Here is a 15788-nt window from a genome sequence, read left to right as displayed (position 1 = left end):
TTCCATTTCGTAATCGTTCTGAAATTCTGGGTTTAAACTTGTGGTACAAATTCCAAAAATATTGGGCCCTCACATTGGGCGGCGGAATCTTACATTGGGCTCTATGCCCAATTTGAAAATTAGCTTCCAATTTCTAATCCTGTGATCTCAAAATCCCTCCAAGATGCGATTTTTTAAAATTTATTTATCTGTTGATAAATTTTGGACCCAATATCTTGGATTGGGCCCAATATTTTGGACACTTATACCACATGTCTGAACGCAGAATTTCATGGGGATTACGAATTTGATACTGAAAATTAGTGGTCTCATTTAAGAAAACCACTTTTTTCATTGTAGGGCCCAACATTGGGCTCCGGGCCCAATTTTTTTTGTTTGTAACAACTTTTGTCTTGAACATTTTTTACAAAAATTCGTACTTTTCGAGATATTTGCAAGTTTCCATACTTTTGAAACACCCTGTATAAAAAATACACAGAAAAATAGGGAATTGCTAACTGATGTTTATGCTATCGAATCTATAAAAATTAGTAACCACAGCTAAATTTTTTGCTATAACGAAAAAGTTTGCAGCAATTCGCTGTCCCTATATACTATGAGTCCGTTTTCACTGTGTGGATAAATTTTAATCTTCCGAAAGGTTAAAGGCAGTAGATATATTCTGCGTTTGCGCAGAAGTTGCGTACAAACATTAATTCTGCACAGACGAAGAATATATCAACTGACTTTAACCTCTCGGAAAATTAAATTTATCCACACGGTGAAAACGGGCATCATAGGAATTTGTATACCTTCTCTCTATCCTAAAATTCTTAATCGCTAAATACATAAATCTAATAAATTTCAAATTAAATTCTATAATAGGGTAACTGCACCAGTGGTGGATCAGTTAAGCCCCTTAACTTTCTTATTTTGACTTTGAAGTTCTGTATAGGTTGTTTTTAGACAAATTCGAGGTTATTCTTTATAGTATTATGGACCAGATAGTTCCAATAGACATTTCCTTCAAGGTTAGACTTAATTTTGACACCTACGTTTACTTTAATGCTCCATCAAAGATAATTTGTCAATGATCCTATTCTGGATCACTGTTTGCACCAGTCATGGTTATAGATTGCTCCAGTGGTAGATCACTTAAAAAATCATACTAAAAAACATTGCATTTTAAAATTACGAGACTGAGACGTTTTGCAACTTTTATAAGGCTTTACGGACAGATTTTCAAATTCATTTTCCTATCCATATCCCCTCCTCTTTCATTTCTATAGGTATAATGTGACTAAATATTAATTAATCATCTTTTTATTAGAATTTTTGGTAATAAATAAATAGAAACTCTTAAAGCTTCAGTTTCAATGATAAATAACATTTATTAATTCTGGGTATTTTAATTCATCAAAAATTTAACAATTTGAAATCAGGGGGTCGATTACGTAACTTTCCCACTTCCTACATCCCACTTCCCACATTTTACATCCCACATCCCACATCTCACTTCCTACATTTTACATCCCACTTCTCAATTCCCACATCCGATTTCCCACATCTCACTTCCCACATTTTACATCCCACTTCCCACATTTTACATCCCATATCCCACATCTCACTTCCTACATTTTACATCCCATTTCTCAATTCCCACATCCCATTTCCCACATCTCACTTCCCACATTTTACATCCCACTTCTCACTTCCCACATTTTACATCTCACTTCCCACATCCCACATCTCACTTCCTACATTTTACATCCCACTTCTCAATTCCCACATCTCACTTCCCACATTTTACATCCCACTTCTCACTTCCCACATTTTACATACCACTTTCCACATCCAACATCTTTTAGGAAATGGGAGAGATGTGAGAAGTGGGATATAAAAGGTGGAAGCGTGATAAGAAAAGTGTAATGTACAATGTGAGATGTGAAGTGTGAAAAGTGAAATGTGAGAAGTGGGATGTGAAATGTGGGAAGTGAGATGTGGAATGTGAAATATGGGATGTGGTATGTGAAATATGGGAAGTAAGAAGTGAGATGTGAAATATGGGAAGTGGGATATGAAATATGGGAAGTGAGATGTGAAATATGGGATGTGGGATGTAAAATGTGGGAAGTGGGATGTGGGATTTGGGAAGTGGGATGTAAAATGTGGGAAGTGAGATGTGGCATGTGGGAAAGTTATTTAATCGACCCCCAGGTGTTAACAGTTAATAAACATTTGAATTAGTGTTAACTAAAATTTAACTCATAAAATTTTTAATAAAACAATGCGTCAACAGGCGAAAAGTAGGACTGATCCACCACTAGATTTTGTTACTTTTTTGGTTCCAGTCGTGGATCACCCCAAAACAATGGACACGCGCTACTTACAGACGTAAATATTGTTCTCAGGGCTCTATGGGGATGAAACGAAATGCCTCCTATTGTGAAAAGAATTAAAAATTGTCCTAAAATGGCTCCAAAGCTTTCTATTCCAAAATATACTCTTAACTTACATGCTAAGGAAAACTCTTGTTTTCTGTCACCACTTTAGTAATTGTTGTCCTGCTTTCTTCGCGATGAATTTAAAAATTTTTTTAAATTGTAATATTGATCTGTATAACTTTCTAAACAATTACCGACACTTGCGGTTCATTTACTTACAAACGTGTAAACACAAATGACCATTTTTCTCGCAGTTGATCCACCACTGGTGCATGATCCACCACTGGTGCAGTTACCCTATAAATAATGAAAAATAATAATGTGTATTTACTTACAAAGTACTGGAGATGATGATGGTCGACGTCACCAACCGCGTAGAATGATTTCAATAATTTCAATCCATTATAATGTCCTGTTCCACTTAAACGAATGCACTTGACACTTACAAAAATTTTCGAAGAACCACTTGACACTGTACGCGACGTTTAATATTACCAATAGTGAACACTAGGAGCGCTACCTTCCTCGGACGTGACTATTGCACTAATTGAGTTAGTAAAAACTTACAGTAAAATTTGATGGATCTACTAATTAGTAAAATATTAAAGTACTACTCAAAAAAGTAGAGTTTTTATACTAAAATTCAGATTTAGAGTAAAAAATTTTGTACTCTTTCAGTTCAACAAAAATAAACTGTATGATACTCCTGATGAAAGTTTTAGATTTGATTTGAAAGTTTTTATAAGAATTATTCCGAGCCAATCAGTTTTTGTTCAAATCAAAATTTGTATGTAACTCAACAGAAAAATTATTTCCTATCACAGGCCGAAAAAAAGTTGTCCTACTTCAGAACCAAGAATAAGACAATACTTTACCGAAGCATTCTGAAGTGCTGAATCTAAATCTGACCTCAGAATTGACCCAGCACGTCAGGTTTCAGAGATATTCTAACCTAAAAGTGCAAAAAAGAGGATTTTTGACAATATTTGAGGTTATGTAACATCAAGAGATAATTTTTTTCGAAAAGGTCGTTACAGCATCTGAAACTGCTATTCTTACCCTTTAAAATGCATTTTGAAACTTTAAAAAAATTTTCATTTGGCTCTGAGTTCTCATCATTTGAATTTTCTGAATTTGGTGAATATTTCAATATTCGTAAATTGAGTAGTATCAGATAATGCTTAAAAAATTCAAATGACGAATACTCAGAGTAGAATAAAGATTTTTTTTTAAATTTCAAAATGTATTTTAAAGGGTAAGAATAGTACTATTAGATGTTAAAATGAACATTTTGAAAATAAATTATCTCTTGATGTTCATGACCTCAAATATAGTCAAGAAACGTATTTTTGCACTTGTAGGTTAGAATATCTCGAAAACCTGACGTGCTGGGTAAATTCGGATGTTACATTCGGATTCAGTACGTCAAAATGCTTTGGAAAAATATAGTTTTTTGGTTCTGAAGTATAGGCCGAAATTTTATCGGACTCTGTAATCATTCCGAATCAATTCATTTCATTATACAAAGCTTAATTTTAATTCTTTAGAATTTCTAAATTTCATTTGGAATTTAAAAGAATTAAAATTTAGCTTTTAATTGATGTCAGAATGAAATGTCAGGATACAAACAGATTAAAATTCAGCTTGAATATTTGGTATGATTTGAAAAGAACTTTTTCTTGTATACAGATTTAGATTTTGATAAAAACTTTTTAGCTGGAAAAAAAAATTTCGACATACCTCGGAAAAATATCAAACTTGATTGAATATAAATCAGATATTTTCGTCAAAAGTACCACCCAGTTTATAATAATATTATTATTCATGTACAGCAAGAGTACGAAAAGGAAAAAAAAATTCCTCTACTCTCTAAATTTGAAATAGAAGAATTTTTACTTTTTGGTGTAGTACTTTAATATTCCATTAGTAGATCTATTAAAACTTTCATTGTAATGAATTAGTAGAAAGATTATGCAAAAATATAAATAATTAAAATTAGTCAAAATTAAGACTTCTTTTCATAAATATTTTTCACTAACTCAAGTCGTCTATAGTTTATGTCGATAGAGACGTTGATTTAGTTTCGAATCTGGAACAAGGATCAACACAATTTTAATTTTATATATATGCCCAAAACAAATAATATCAACGAAAATACTAATACTAATTAAAATACTAATAAATTAAATTAAATATGATAATGTTAATCAATTCATCATTATTTAAAAATACTAAATATTTAAGTGATTTTTATTTTAATTCTAAAATCAAAATTCAGTCTTCAAATTCAGAACAAGGCAAAAATATGTGATTAATTAAAATTCAGAATGTAAAATAATAATTAAAATTACAATTTTTATTTGCGTTTTAAAATCAGAACCAAAACTGTACATTTTTAATTTGAGTTTCCTAATCAGATTAAAATTGGTCTCAATTCTGATTTTTTAAACTGAATCAATATTAAAATATTGTCTATAGTTTTCTACTCAGAACTCGGTACTAAAATAGAAACGGAACTGTATTAGAACATACTTTGTTTCGATGCCGTTTGTAGAATCAGAATCAAAAATGGATGAACAAATTTTCATTTTCATTATGTATAGTAATATCAGTGTTGAATTTCAATTCGGTCTATATCAAATTAGAATCAAAATTACATTATTTACGCAATTTTGTTGTGTGTTTTAGAATCAGAACCAAAACTGTAAATTTTTAATTCTAGTTTCGTAATCAGATAAAAATTGCGTTTAGTCTTAATTTTTAATTTCTCAAACTGAATCAGAATAAAAATATCGTCTAGTTTTCTACTCAGAAGCCGTTAATGAAATAAAAACGGATATTAAAACATAATTTTGTTTTGATTCTGTTTCTAAAATCAGAATCAAAAGTGGATGAACAAATTTTAATTATCATTCTGTAACACTAATAATAATCATAATAGTACTACATTTTTGATTCTGATTTCCAAATCAAACCTAAACAGATTTTAATTTCATCTAAACCGAAATTTTGGAATCACAAAGAAATTGAATCCAAATTCGTAAAGTGTTAAAAACTGAATTTTCAATTTAAAACAAAAGCAACAAAATCTGTGCTTAATTTCAATTCGGACTATGTCAAATCAGAATGCAAAACCAGTATTTACACAATTTTGATTTGTGTTGTGGAATCAAAACCAAAACTGTAAATTTTTAATTCTAGCTTCGTAATCAGATAAAAATTGGGTTCTGTCTTAATTCTGATTCCTCAAACTGAATGAGAATAAAAGTACCGTCTAGTTTTCTACTCAGAAGCCGTTAATGAAATAAAAACGGAACTATATATTAGAATATAATTTTGTTTTTCTACAATTTATAGAATCAGTATCAAAAGTGTATGAACAAATTTTGATTTTCATTCTGTTACACCAATCAAAACAGTACATTTTCGATTCCATTGTCAAAATTAAAGCTATAAACAGATTTCAATTTCACCTAGAATGAAATTTTAAAGTCACAAAGAAACGGAAACAAAATTCCTCATATAGATTCAATCAGAATCTTTCACATATGTCGCACGTCAACCGATCAAAATCAAAAACCTGCATTATATTGTAATTCCACGTGTATATTACAATATATATTTTGATTTTCACATTAAATTTTTGACAATGATTTAACAATGATTTTTGAATTAAAATGAGTAATGAAGTAGAATATATTGCCATTATATTCATTTTCTCGCGTTTTCAATAAAATTTTAGCCTATACCTCATCGTGTGTTTGCGGATAGTCAATATGTCAGTGGAGGGTAATGGTTTCTATTTTATTTTATAACACACAACGTTCGTGTGTTTCGGAGGCTTCGCTAAAATGGCTCTGTGCGCATTTCAGTTTTGTTATAGTTCAGTGAGTAAGAGTACAGAATAAAATGATGCTTCAGTAGTAACAGTCGGTTCAACTGGTGCGCTATAGGTCACAGAGGAGACTCTCACCTTGCGAGCACGTGTGACGCTTTTTGAAGACATGACGTTTCATATAAACCCAAAATTGAAGATATTTGACAATTTCTTTTTTTTACCATAACTCGACAAAAAAAAAAAAAAAAATAATTTCTCCCAATAGTAACGGAAAGTGAAAGTTTTTTTTTCATAGAAAACTATTTTACTATTTTCTCATCTTTCTTTTTTTTCGAAATATTGATATAGAAAGTGATATAAAAAAAATATATTGTGATAATGATTTTTATTTCTAAAAAGAAAAGTTGATTTTTTTTGTGTCAAGTGTAAACACAAATTATCGGTTATTATACAATTCAAGTGGTTTTCTGAAAATAGGTGACAAAATGTGGGCCACGTTTCTTCAATGAGATGGGAGAGAGAGAGAGAGTGGATCTCAAGTTACTGACATAGGAAAAAAATATCGGTAGGGTGCTTGAAACTGTTCCTCTTCAAGAGTATATAGGAAGACGTTCGAGAATTTGTTATTCAAAGAAAAAGAAAAATTGACAAAAAAAAAGAAAGTATTTTCTGCTTTCGAGAAATACTTTTTTTTAATGAGTTTCTAAAAAAAAATATTTTACAACTTTACTGAATATGGATAAAATATCAAAAAATAATTTTCCACTATTGAAATGGAAAAATCTATTTTAAAAAACAATTTTGTTTACACACACTTTGAAAAAGAATAATTCGAAATATTTATTATTCCCTTCTAAATGTCAAAATTTCCATCAAAGAAACCGATTAAAAATATTATAAAAAATAGTATCGAAAAATTTTATATTTTCTAACTAAAATTTAGAATAATAAAATATAAAAAAAAAATCTACAAACAAAATGAATTAACCATTTTTTTTTCAAAAACATAAAACATTCTGTTGACCTAAAAAACAAGTCCACTTGAAGTATAAAATATTACATAAAATTTTTATCAGTTATCTGGCATATACTTTCTGACAATTGAGAACCTGTCATAAATTTGTATTCTTCAACACAAAAGAACACTGACATTTTTCCTACGCTACATAGAATTTTACTAAACATTTCAATGAACTATATATATATATATATATATATATATATAAAATACATTTATAAAGGGGAAAAAATAATGCAAAAATATAATCGTAAAGAGAAAATGTTTCTGTTACATTTTTAGAATCAAAAAACTCACACCGTCCTTATAGTTATTTACATTCAAACATTTTCTTCAAGTTTATGAAAAAATTTTATCTTAAAGCTTAATGAGCAAGATTGAAGCTAACAAAAGAGAAAATGAGAGAAGTACTTGATTGTCTGATGCTGGTCTCGAGAAAAATTTATTAAGGTCGACTTTGAAGAATCTTCACTCAAAAACATCGTAATGAAACAAAAAAAAAAAAAAACAACAAACTTCTTTTTTACGTAATTGTTGGGCGCATAGTGTCGTTTCAATTTTATTAATATATATATATATATATATCTATATATGAAAAAAAGCTACCTGTTTTAATTAAAAAATAAAAATTCTACTCTATATTATTTCTCAAGTTGTGGAAAATTACACAAATTGGAAATTTTAATTATGAGAATATTGTTGAGTAAAGGTGGAAGTTCTTGTGTATACATATATATGTGTGTGTGTACGTGTGAAGCATTCCACTATATATAATTAACATATTGAAACTAATGAGAATCTGAAACGTGGACATGCTCCATTAGAGGCTTTCAGGAATTCGCATCAACTACACAAATTACATATAATCGCAAGGATAAACTATATATATATATATATATATATATATATGTATACCAAATAATATATATTTAATACTATTTCGAAGAAAATGGCAAAGTAATTACTGAACCTTCAATAGGAGTCAAATCAATGTTGCAAAATTATACAATCAAATTGTAATTTCTATTGAGAAAAAAATTCTTTTCTTTGTTAATATTAAAGTACTTTTTAAAACAGAAATAGTAAACATTTTTTTTTTTGCTCTTGAATTATAAATTTTAGTAATTTAAAAGCAAATCGTTAATCACTAATTTCAATCAGTTAAATTTTTTATTAATTCAGATTAAGAGAGTATTATTATAAATTCATTTTGATAATTTTTTTACTGGCAAAAAAATTTATTTACAAAAATGCCATTTTTTTTTACTCAACACGTCATTAAAATACAAAATTTCAAAAAAAAAAAAAAATTGGTAACTATTGCCTTATGTTGCGGACGTCCTTCTAAAAAAGTTCCTATAAGTTAGGCAACAAAAGGAAAAATTTTTGCTGGAGTTACAGAAAGTTATCCCCGTGGTTGGGGTTATTATACCCATCAAAGTTCGTTTATTTACAAAATAGATTAAAATTTTTAAAAATTTTTTTATCTGTAAGAAACTTTTTCTGTAGGATAGTCCAGAATGCAGTGAAAAAAAAATTAAAAAGGAATTTTTTTGTTGAAATTGTTCAAAATATTTGAAAATTAATATTAAAAGTTTATTAAATTCTATACATTTCCCAACTAGCACGTAATATTACTGCAATATTACAGTAACATTACCCAGTAATATGACTGGAATATTATACTGATAATATTAAAATGTCCGCCTGATAATGATATTACCGAGTAATATTACTGTAATATTACGGTAATGTTATAGTAATATTACAGATTGATTTGAATTACTCATAAAGCATCACAATCATAAATATATATTTTGAGTCAGTGTGGCTTGTTGGTAAAACTCTGGACTTGTGTGCCTTGAGTTCGGGGTTCGATTCCCCGGTTGGGTGCATTTTTTTCGTGAAATAATATTCTTCTAATATTACTGTAATATTACAGTAATAATGCCTTAATATTAACGTGTAATATTACAGTAACATTATCCTGTAATATTACCATGAGGCGGACATTTTAATATCACTGTAATATTACAGTAATGTTACCCGGTAATATTACTGTAATATTACGTGCTATACTTGGGTTGTGACCCTCCATGAGAAAAGGGTTCTTATGGTAAAGAAATTTTAGGTTATGTTTAGTGATAATTTTACCTCGATAAAAAGTTTCTATAATCAATTAGGTAAAATCAGAAATAGTTTTATTGATTTTTTTGAATGTAATGAAGAACTAAACATAGATTTTTTGTATTAAGAAATGATTATTTTTTAGGTATTTTCACTTTGAAACTCACAAACATAACCTTAAATTATTGTACAATAAATTTAATAGCCCCTGGGATAATATAATTACCCAGTTTGACGGTAGTTAAATTTTTTACTAATTCAGATTTAGAAAGAATTATATAACTTCCTTTTAATAATTTTTTACTGACAAATAAAATTTATTTACTGATATTTTAAGGAGGATGGTGACCGTAACATAACCTTAAATTTAAAAAAAAGGATTTTAACGCAACAAAATTATTAGAAAAATTAATTTCGAAAAATCTAGTTCTATACATTTCGGAAAAAATTATTTTTAGTTAAAATCTGTTGTTAAATAATTTTTTTTTTTTAACATTTTGACTTTTTTTTCAGAACAGACAAAAATTTCAATTGAACTACCGGCGACCAAAAGGGCTTACGCGGTGTGAATTTCGTTGGCCCCGCGTTCAGCGAGTTTACAACTATTCCAGGGGCCATTGAAAACCTCGCGTAAGCCCTTTTGGTCTCCGGCAGTTCAATTTTTGTCTGTTCTGAAAGAAATAAAATCATAATGTTAAAAAAAAATAATTACTTTGAGGTTAGGAATTCAAATTCACTAAATTTCTAATATTTAAAATGACCGAATGATAAAATCAATTTTACTATATTTGAGGTTAGGAGTTTATGTGTTTTTAATCAATTGCATACGAAAAGAATTTATGTAATAATAACGTGCTTGTATACTTACAAATTACTGGAAATAATGATTGTCGAACGTCACCAACCGTAGAATGATTTTAATAATTTCAACACATTTTATTGACTTTTTCAATTAGAACGAATGCACTTGACACTTCCAAAAACTTTCGACGATGCAGAAACCACTCGACACTGTACACGACGTTTAGAATTACCGATAGTGATCACTAGGAGCGCCACCTTCGCGTCACTGGTCTATTTCACTATAATTAAGCTAACGAAAACTATACCTGAAAAAAAAAATTAAAATTATTACTCAATTTAATTAGTAATATTTTTGAATATATAAATTTGTTTCCAGTTTACTAATTCATTGTAGAAAAAATTTTGATATAGATATAAAATATTATAAAGTCCCACATAGCACATCTTTTTTCAAGTAGTTTGCAGTGCAAACTTGCTGCAAAGTTCTTGCAAAAAGAAGTGCTATCTGGGGTACTATTTGAGAAAGTAAAAATTCTACTAAAGAGAGTAAAAAACAAAATTTCTGTTTGGTTGAATTTTTAAATAAAAGAATTTTTATTTCACTGACATTCTCTTTTTACCAAAAATTCCATTTCGATGAAATTGAAAAATACAAATTTCGTCTTACAAAATTTATTGTATTTTTATTTAATCAAAATTTTATATATTTAACAGAATTTTTATTTAATAAAAATTAAAGTGAAATTTTAATTATAATTTTTATTTTACCAAATATATATTTATTTTTTACCAAATTGATTAAATTATTATTTAGAAACTAAATTGTTTCTTTTTTTTTTGAAAACGCTTAATTTAATACACATAAGCGATATTTTTATTCAGCAAAATTTTGCAAGAAAAAACTTTACCTAAAATACATAGAATGGAAACGCGAATGATAAATTTACTATACATATACAAAATTCGACTAAACGAAAATCCGTACAAATGGAAATTTGGTTAAATAGAAAATTCTGTTATATTAAAATTTAGTTAAATATAAATTTACACCGGAAAAAAATTTATTTGATCCAAATAAACTGTATTTGAATCAATAACTTCTGTATTGGAATCAAATACCATTTTATTGACTCAAATAATAATTATTTGATATAAATAAATATTTATTTGGTCATAGTCAATTAACCGATTATTTTAATCAAATTAATTTTTTTTCAGATTAATTAAATGAATATTTTTGCGCTAAACAGATCAATAATCATATGTCTAGAAAAATATGCAAATTTTCAAATTTTGATATGGATCGATGAGTTCTGCAGCAGGAACCTTAAAAATATAGGAATATGTCAGGTTAAGATTTATTGGATAATTGGTCATATTTTAAAAGTAGGTCGATTCTTGCATTGAAAAGACTGATAACAATGATAAACTTACTATCAAAGAACACTTTACACGTTATTCGCATAATATTTTATGAATCCTTTCAATTTTTCTGTCAATACATTGGCATCGATGCAACCTTTATTGGAATTCGCACATCAGATCGGAATATTTATGAAATAATCTATATAGACCCAGCCCTTTATTTTTTCCTTTTTTTTCTTTCTCTCTCTCTCTTTTTTTTTTGAAAATCAATGCGCAATAAAGCTTCGCTTTAATATCAAAAGTTCAGAATTTCAAAAGCAAAAGATTTATAAAGAAATTAATGAATGATACTAGAATATTTAGAGAGCGTCAGAAATTTCATTTGAAAATAATTTTTATATAAATGTGATATTTTATATAGAAAATTCCAATAAGTAGAAAGAATCAATATCAATACGGATCGTTTTTCTTTTTATAAAACAATTAAAATTTTTTTTTAAATTTTCATTGACAATTTTATATTTATTTACCATTATAATTTTCATTTATATATTCAAAATTCTCGCATATTCATATATAATATTTTTCTATATGCATTAATACCTCGATCAACGAATAATAATTAATATTGCGGTATGCATAAGAGTTATATTGCATTGCAATATTGACAAAATAATTAATATATATATTATATAACATAATTTATTTTTAATTTAATATTTTCTGCTTAATTCTTTAGACATACTTTCAACAAAAATTTACGTTTTAAAGAAAGCATTTTTTTTTGCACAATACACTGAAAAAAAATTTATTTGCTGCAAATAATTGATTACTTGACTATTATCAAATAAATAATTATTTCTATCATATAATTACCTATTATTTGAGTCAGTTAAATGGTATTTGTTTCAAATACAGAAATTATTGGTTCAAATACAGTTTATTTAGGGTCAGTAGTTGAGGTCAATGGGAACAAGGGGTAAATGGGGACAAGAGGTGTTGGAGCTTAATTTACAGTTTTAAAATGAAGTTCAACGTCAATATTATAACCTCAGATCACCTACAAGAGGTTCTGAGTATTGTCAAGCTTTTATCTTGACAATAATTGGCAGCAAGATAAAAAAAAGTTATCGCTTAATGCATAAAAACTTGACTAAACCTGTTTCAGTATTTTGTCGAGCATTTCAAAGAAAACAGACTTAAAAATCATACCAAATTTTTTTCTTATTCCTTATGACTCCTATAACAAAAATTCACTTCAATTTTTGATTTTTTATCAATTTGGTTAATAATAACAAGGTGTCCCCATTTACCCCAAAAAATTAAAAACTCAGGGTAAATCCCTTAATACAGTAATATATTTAAGAAAACTTTTTTCTTAAACCTTTCTTGGAAACTATACTGTCTCCATTTACCCCAAATTTTAGGAAATTTTCTAAATCTTGGGGTAAATGGGGACAGTCAGTTTCATGCGGTTATAGCTTATCTAAATTTTTTTCTGCTACATAAAATTAATCCTGGGAATGTAAATAACAACTTAAAAAAAAATAAACCCGCAAATATTACTTTTTAAAGGAAGAAACTTACGTAATTTATTTGTAAAAAATAGAGATTTTGTCCCTATTAACCCCAACTGACCCTAATTATCATTTCAGTCAATTAAATGGTATTTATTTCAAATACAGAAATTATTGGTTCAAATACAGTTTATTTAATGAGGGTCACCACCTTTATTTTGAGTTCTTTAAATTTTAATGATCACAGGAAGTTATTTTTTTTGCATCATTTAGGCCCTAAAAACATGCAGGATGGTTAAAAAAAATAAAATCTTAATTTTTGACCATTTTAGAAATTAAAGTCTTAAAAAATTAATATTTCAAATATCTTCTTTTACAATTTTAAGTATTTTTCATCGTCAAATTTTTTTCACACTTTTTTAATAATTCTTCAGATTCTCTCGCATGGATTTTCAAAAATATTAATTTTTTCAAAAAATAAAAATTCTAAAATGGTCAAAAATTAAATTTTTCTTTTTTTGGCCATCCTGTATGTATTCAGGACACACTATGCCTGAACCAAAAAAAAGTTTGACTAAAATGTATCCAAAATCGGGTTTTTGGGGATCATTCCCCAGGTGAAACGATTCTACAGAAACTACTCCACGGAAATTCCACACGGAATTCCGTAAAAATTATATACGGAATTCCGCAAAAATTTCCGCAAAATTTTTGAAAGAAGTTCTTTTGTAATTTTGCGAATTTTTTATAAGAATTACACACATAATCTCTATGCAGAATTGCACAAAATTTTTGTTAGAATTTCACAACTGTTCACTGAAAAAAATTTAGCCGAAATCCTCAAATACCTTTAGTTAACTGACTTGAAAGTAGTAAAAGTAGCTACTTTTTTGGTTATTTTAGCTATGTGCGCGTGTAGTCAATTTAACTATTTTTTATGGAGTTAAGAATTAGTAGTTAATTGTACTTAACAAAAGTAGTTAAATCAACTTCAAAAATTAGAACAATTACAAAATCTCCTTGACCCAACTAAATTCTTAGTTCTTTTAACTACTTTTTAATAGTCCATACAACTTTTTAAATTCAGTTAAGGACCTATTGAACTATGCAGGGTAGTTAAAAAGTAGTAAAATCTACTAGTTTTTTTATTGAGTGTATTTTTTACTGATTTTTTTGTAATTTTAAAATAAGTGCTGGTGGATACACTGAAAAAAATTAGTCGAGAAATTCAACTACCGTTATAGTTAGTTGACTGAAAAATAGTAAATTTCTTTTGGAAAACGTTTTATTGACCTCTCAAATAAGTTCGACTAGATATTAATTAATCTATCATAAATTCTATATTATATCCACCAGGAACATTATCGTCGACTAGTTTTCGTTATAGTAGCAGCAGTTATTTTAAAATCACAAAAAAATCAGCAAAAAATAAAGTTGTGGAATTTTATTGAAAATTTTGTGCAATTCTGTATGAAATTCTTCCAAAAAAATTCGCAAAATTACGAAAGGAATACTTTCAAAATTTTGCGGAATTCCGTATGGAATTTCCGTGGAGTGATTTCCGTAGAATCGTTTCACCTGGGTCTACATCATATCAGAAGTAAAAATCCGTTGAGATCAAAATCCTAGCTGCTCTTTTTTTCGAGATATCGGTATTTTCGTTTATTTAATTTTGCGAATATTATAAAAACACTCAGTTTGGAACTTGTAACTACATGTAGGCAAACAAATCTTACAAAAAGTAAAAACTTTTAAAATAAAAACTCAATGAAGAAAATTGGTTAATATTTGTCAATATATTAGGTTTTTTTTATATTGAGCTCAAACTAAGAGTCGATTTTGAATTTTTTTTTGATATTTTAGGTCAAAATCTATTTCCAAACCCTTTATATTTATGTTAAATATATTTTTTATATTTTAATACTTTTTGCACAACAAATTAATTTATATGATTTAGAAAGAACGAAACAAATTTTTTTATTACAACTGGTAGAGAATGATATTCGTAAAATATCATAAGCAAAATAAGTAGTTGAATAATTTTCAAATTAAACAATAGATTTAAAATTTTGAAACAAAAAATAAATAAAGCAAGAAAACAAATATAACTACCTGTCATCATTAAAATTTAAAGAACTCAAAATAAAGATGGTGACTCCCATATTAATTCAAATAAAAATTATTTGGTTCAAGTAAATATTTATTTGATAATAGTCAAATAACCAATTATTTGAATCAAATAAAATTTTCTTTCAGTGTATTTAATTAAATTTGTACCTACGTATGTAAAATTGTTATTTTATAAATAAATTTCATTATTTAAAAATAATTAAATTTTTAAATAACAACAGTTATAAAACTTTTGATTAACAAGACATATTGTGTTACTATTATATAATATCAAGCTCTAAATGTCTAAAGTGTCTGCTTCAGGGATAATACAATAATCTAACGCGTCCGTCAATTATTGTATATTGTGTATATATATGTATATATAATTGCATTAAATATTTATATAAATGAAAATTATTATAAATATAAAAATTTAGAAATTGGACAAAAATAATTTATATTATTACATTTAATAATAAACTAAATATTACATATATAGCAAAGCAATTCGTATTAGCATGAAAATATTATATATATATAGCGTGAATTTATAATTGGATCAATATTTGGAAATTATTAGGTTT

General features: G+C 27.4%; 2 protein-coding genes across 10 annotated transcripts in view; one reads left to right on the top strand and one right to left on the bottom strand.

Moving 5' to 3' along the window:
* LOC127283992 (putative ankyrin repeat protein RF_0381) overlaps positions 1-15788 on the bottom strand; it is a 316254-nt gene that overhangs the window by 268506 nt on the left and 31960 nt on the right. For 4 of the 7 annotated variants that reach the window (XR_007843415.1, XM_051309234.1, XM_051309225.1 and 1 more), the window contains exons 3-5: positions 10275-10515; positions 4463-4512; positions 2759-2966 (exon numbers count right to left, since the gene is read on the bottom strand). The gene's annotated coding sequence lies outside the window, so the exon portion shown is untranslated. Of the gene's footprint in view, positions 1-2758; positions 2975-4462; positions 4513-10274; positions 10516-15788 lie in introns of those variants that run through there. The other 3 variants (XM_051309226.1, XM_051309228.1, XM_051309232.1) reach the window with 3 other exon arrangements.
* LOC127283991 (inactivation-no-after-potential D protein) overlaps positions 1-15788 on the top strand; it is a 95112-nt gene that overhangs the window by 49852 nt on the left and 29472 nt on the right. Inside the window, exon 1 of one of the 3 annotated variants that reach the window (XM_051309224.1) lies at positions 6668-6826. The exons of the other annotated variants lie outside the window; for them this stretch is intronic. The gene's annotated coding sequence lies outside the window, so the exon portion shown is untranslated. Of the gene's footprint in view, positions 1-6667; positions 6827-15788 lie in introns of those variants that run through there. 3 annotated transcript variants of the gene reach the window in all.

This window comes from Leptopilina boulardi, unplaced genomic scaffold (genome assembly GCF_019393585.1).
Source record: "Leptopilina boulardi isolate dan_hultmark-lab unplaced genomic scaffold, ZJU_Lbou_2.1 LbouV2_316, whole genome shotgun sequence".
Classification (NCBI taxonomy): Eukaryota; Metazoa; Arthropoda; class Insecta; order Hymenoptera; family Figitidae; genus Leptopilina; species Leptopilina boulardi.
The sequence above is the reverse complement of the archived record's forward strand: the minus strand, read 5'-3'. Positions and strand labels throughout refer to the sequence as shown.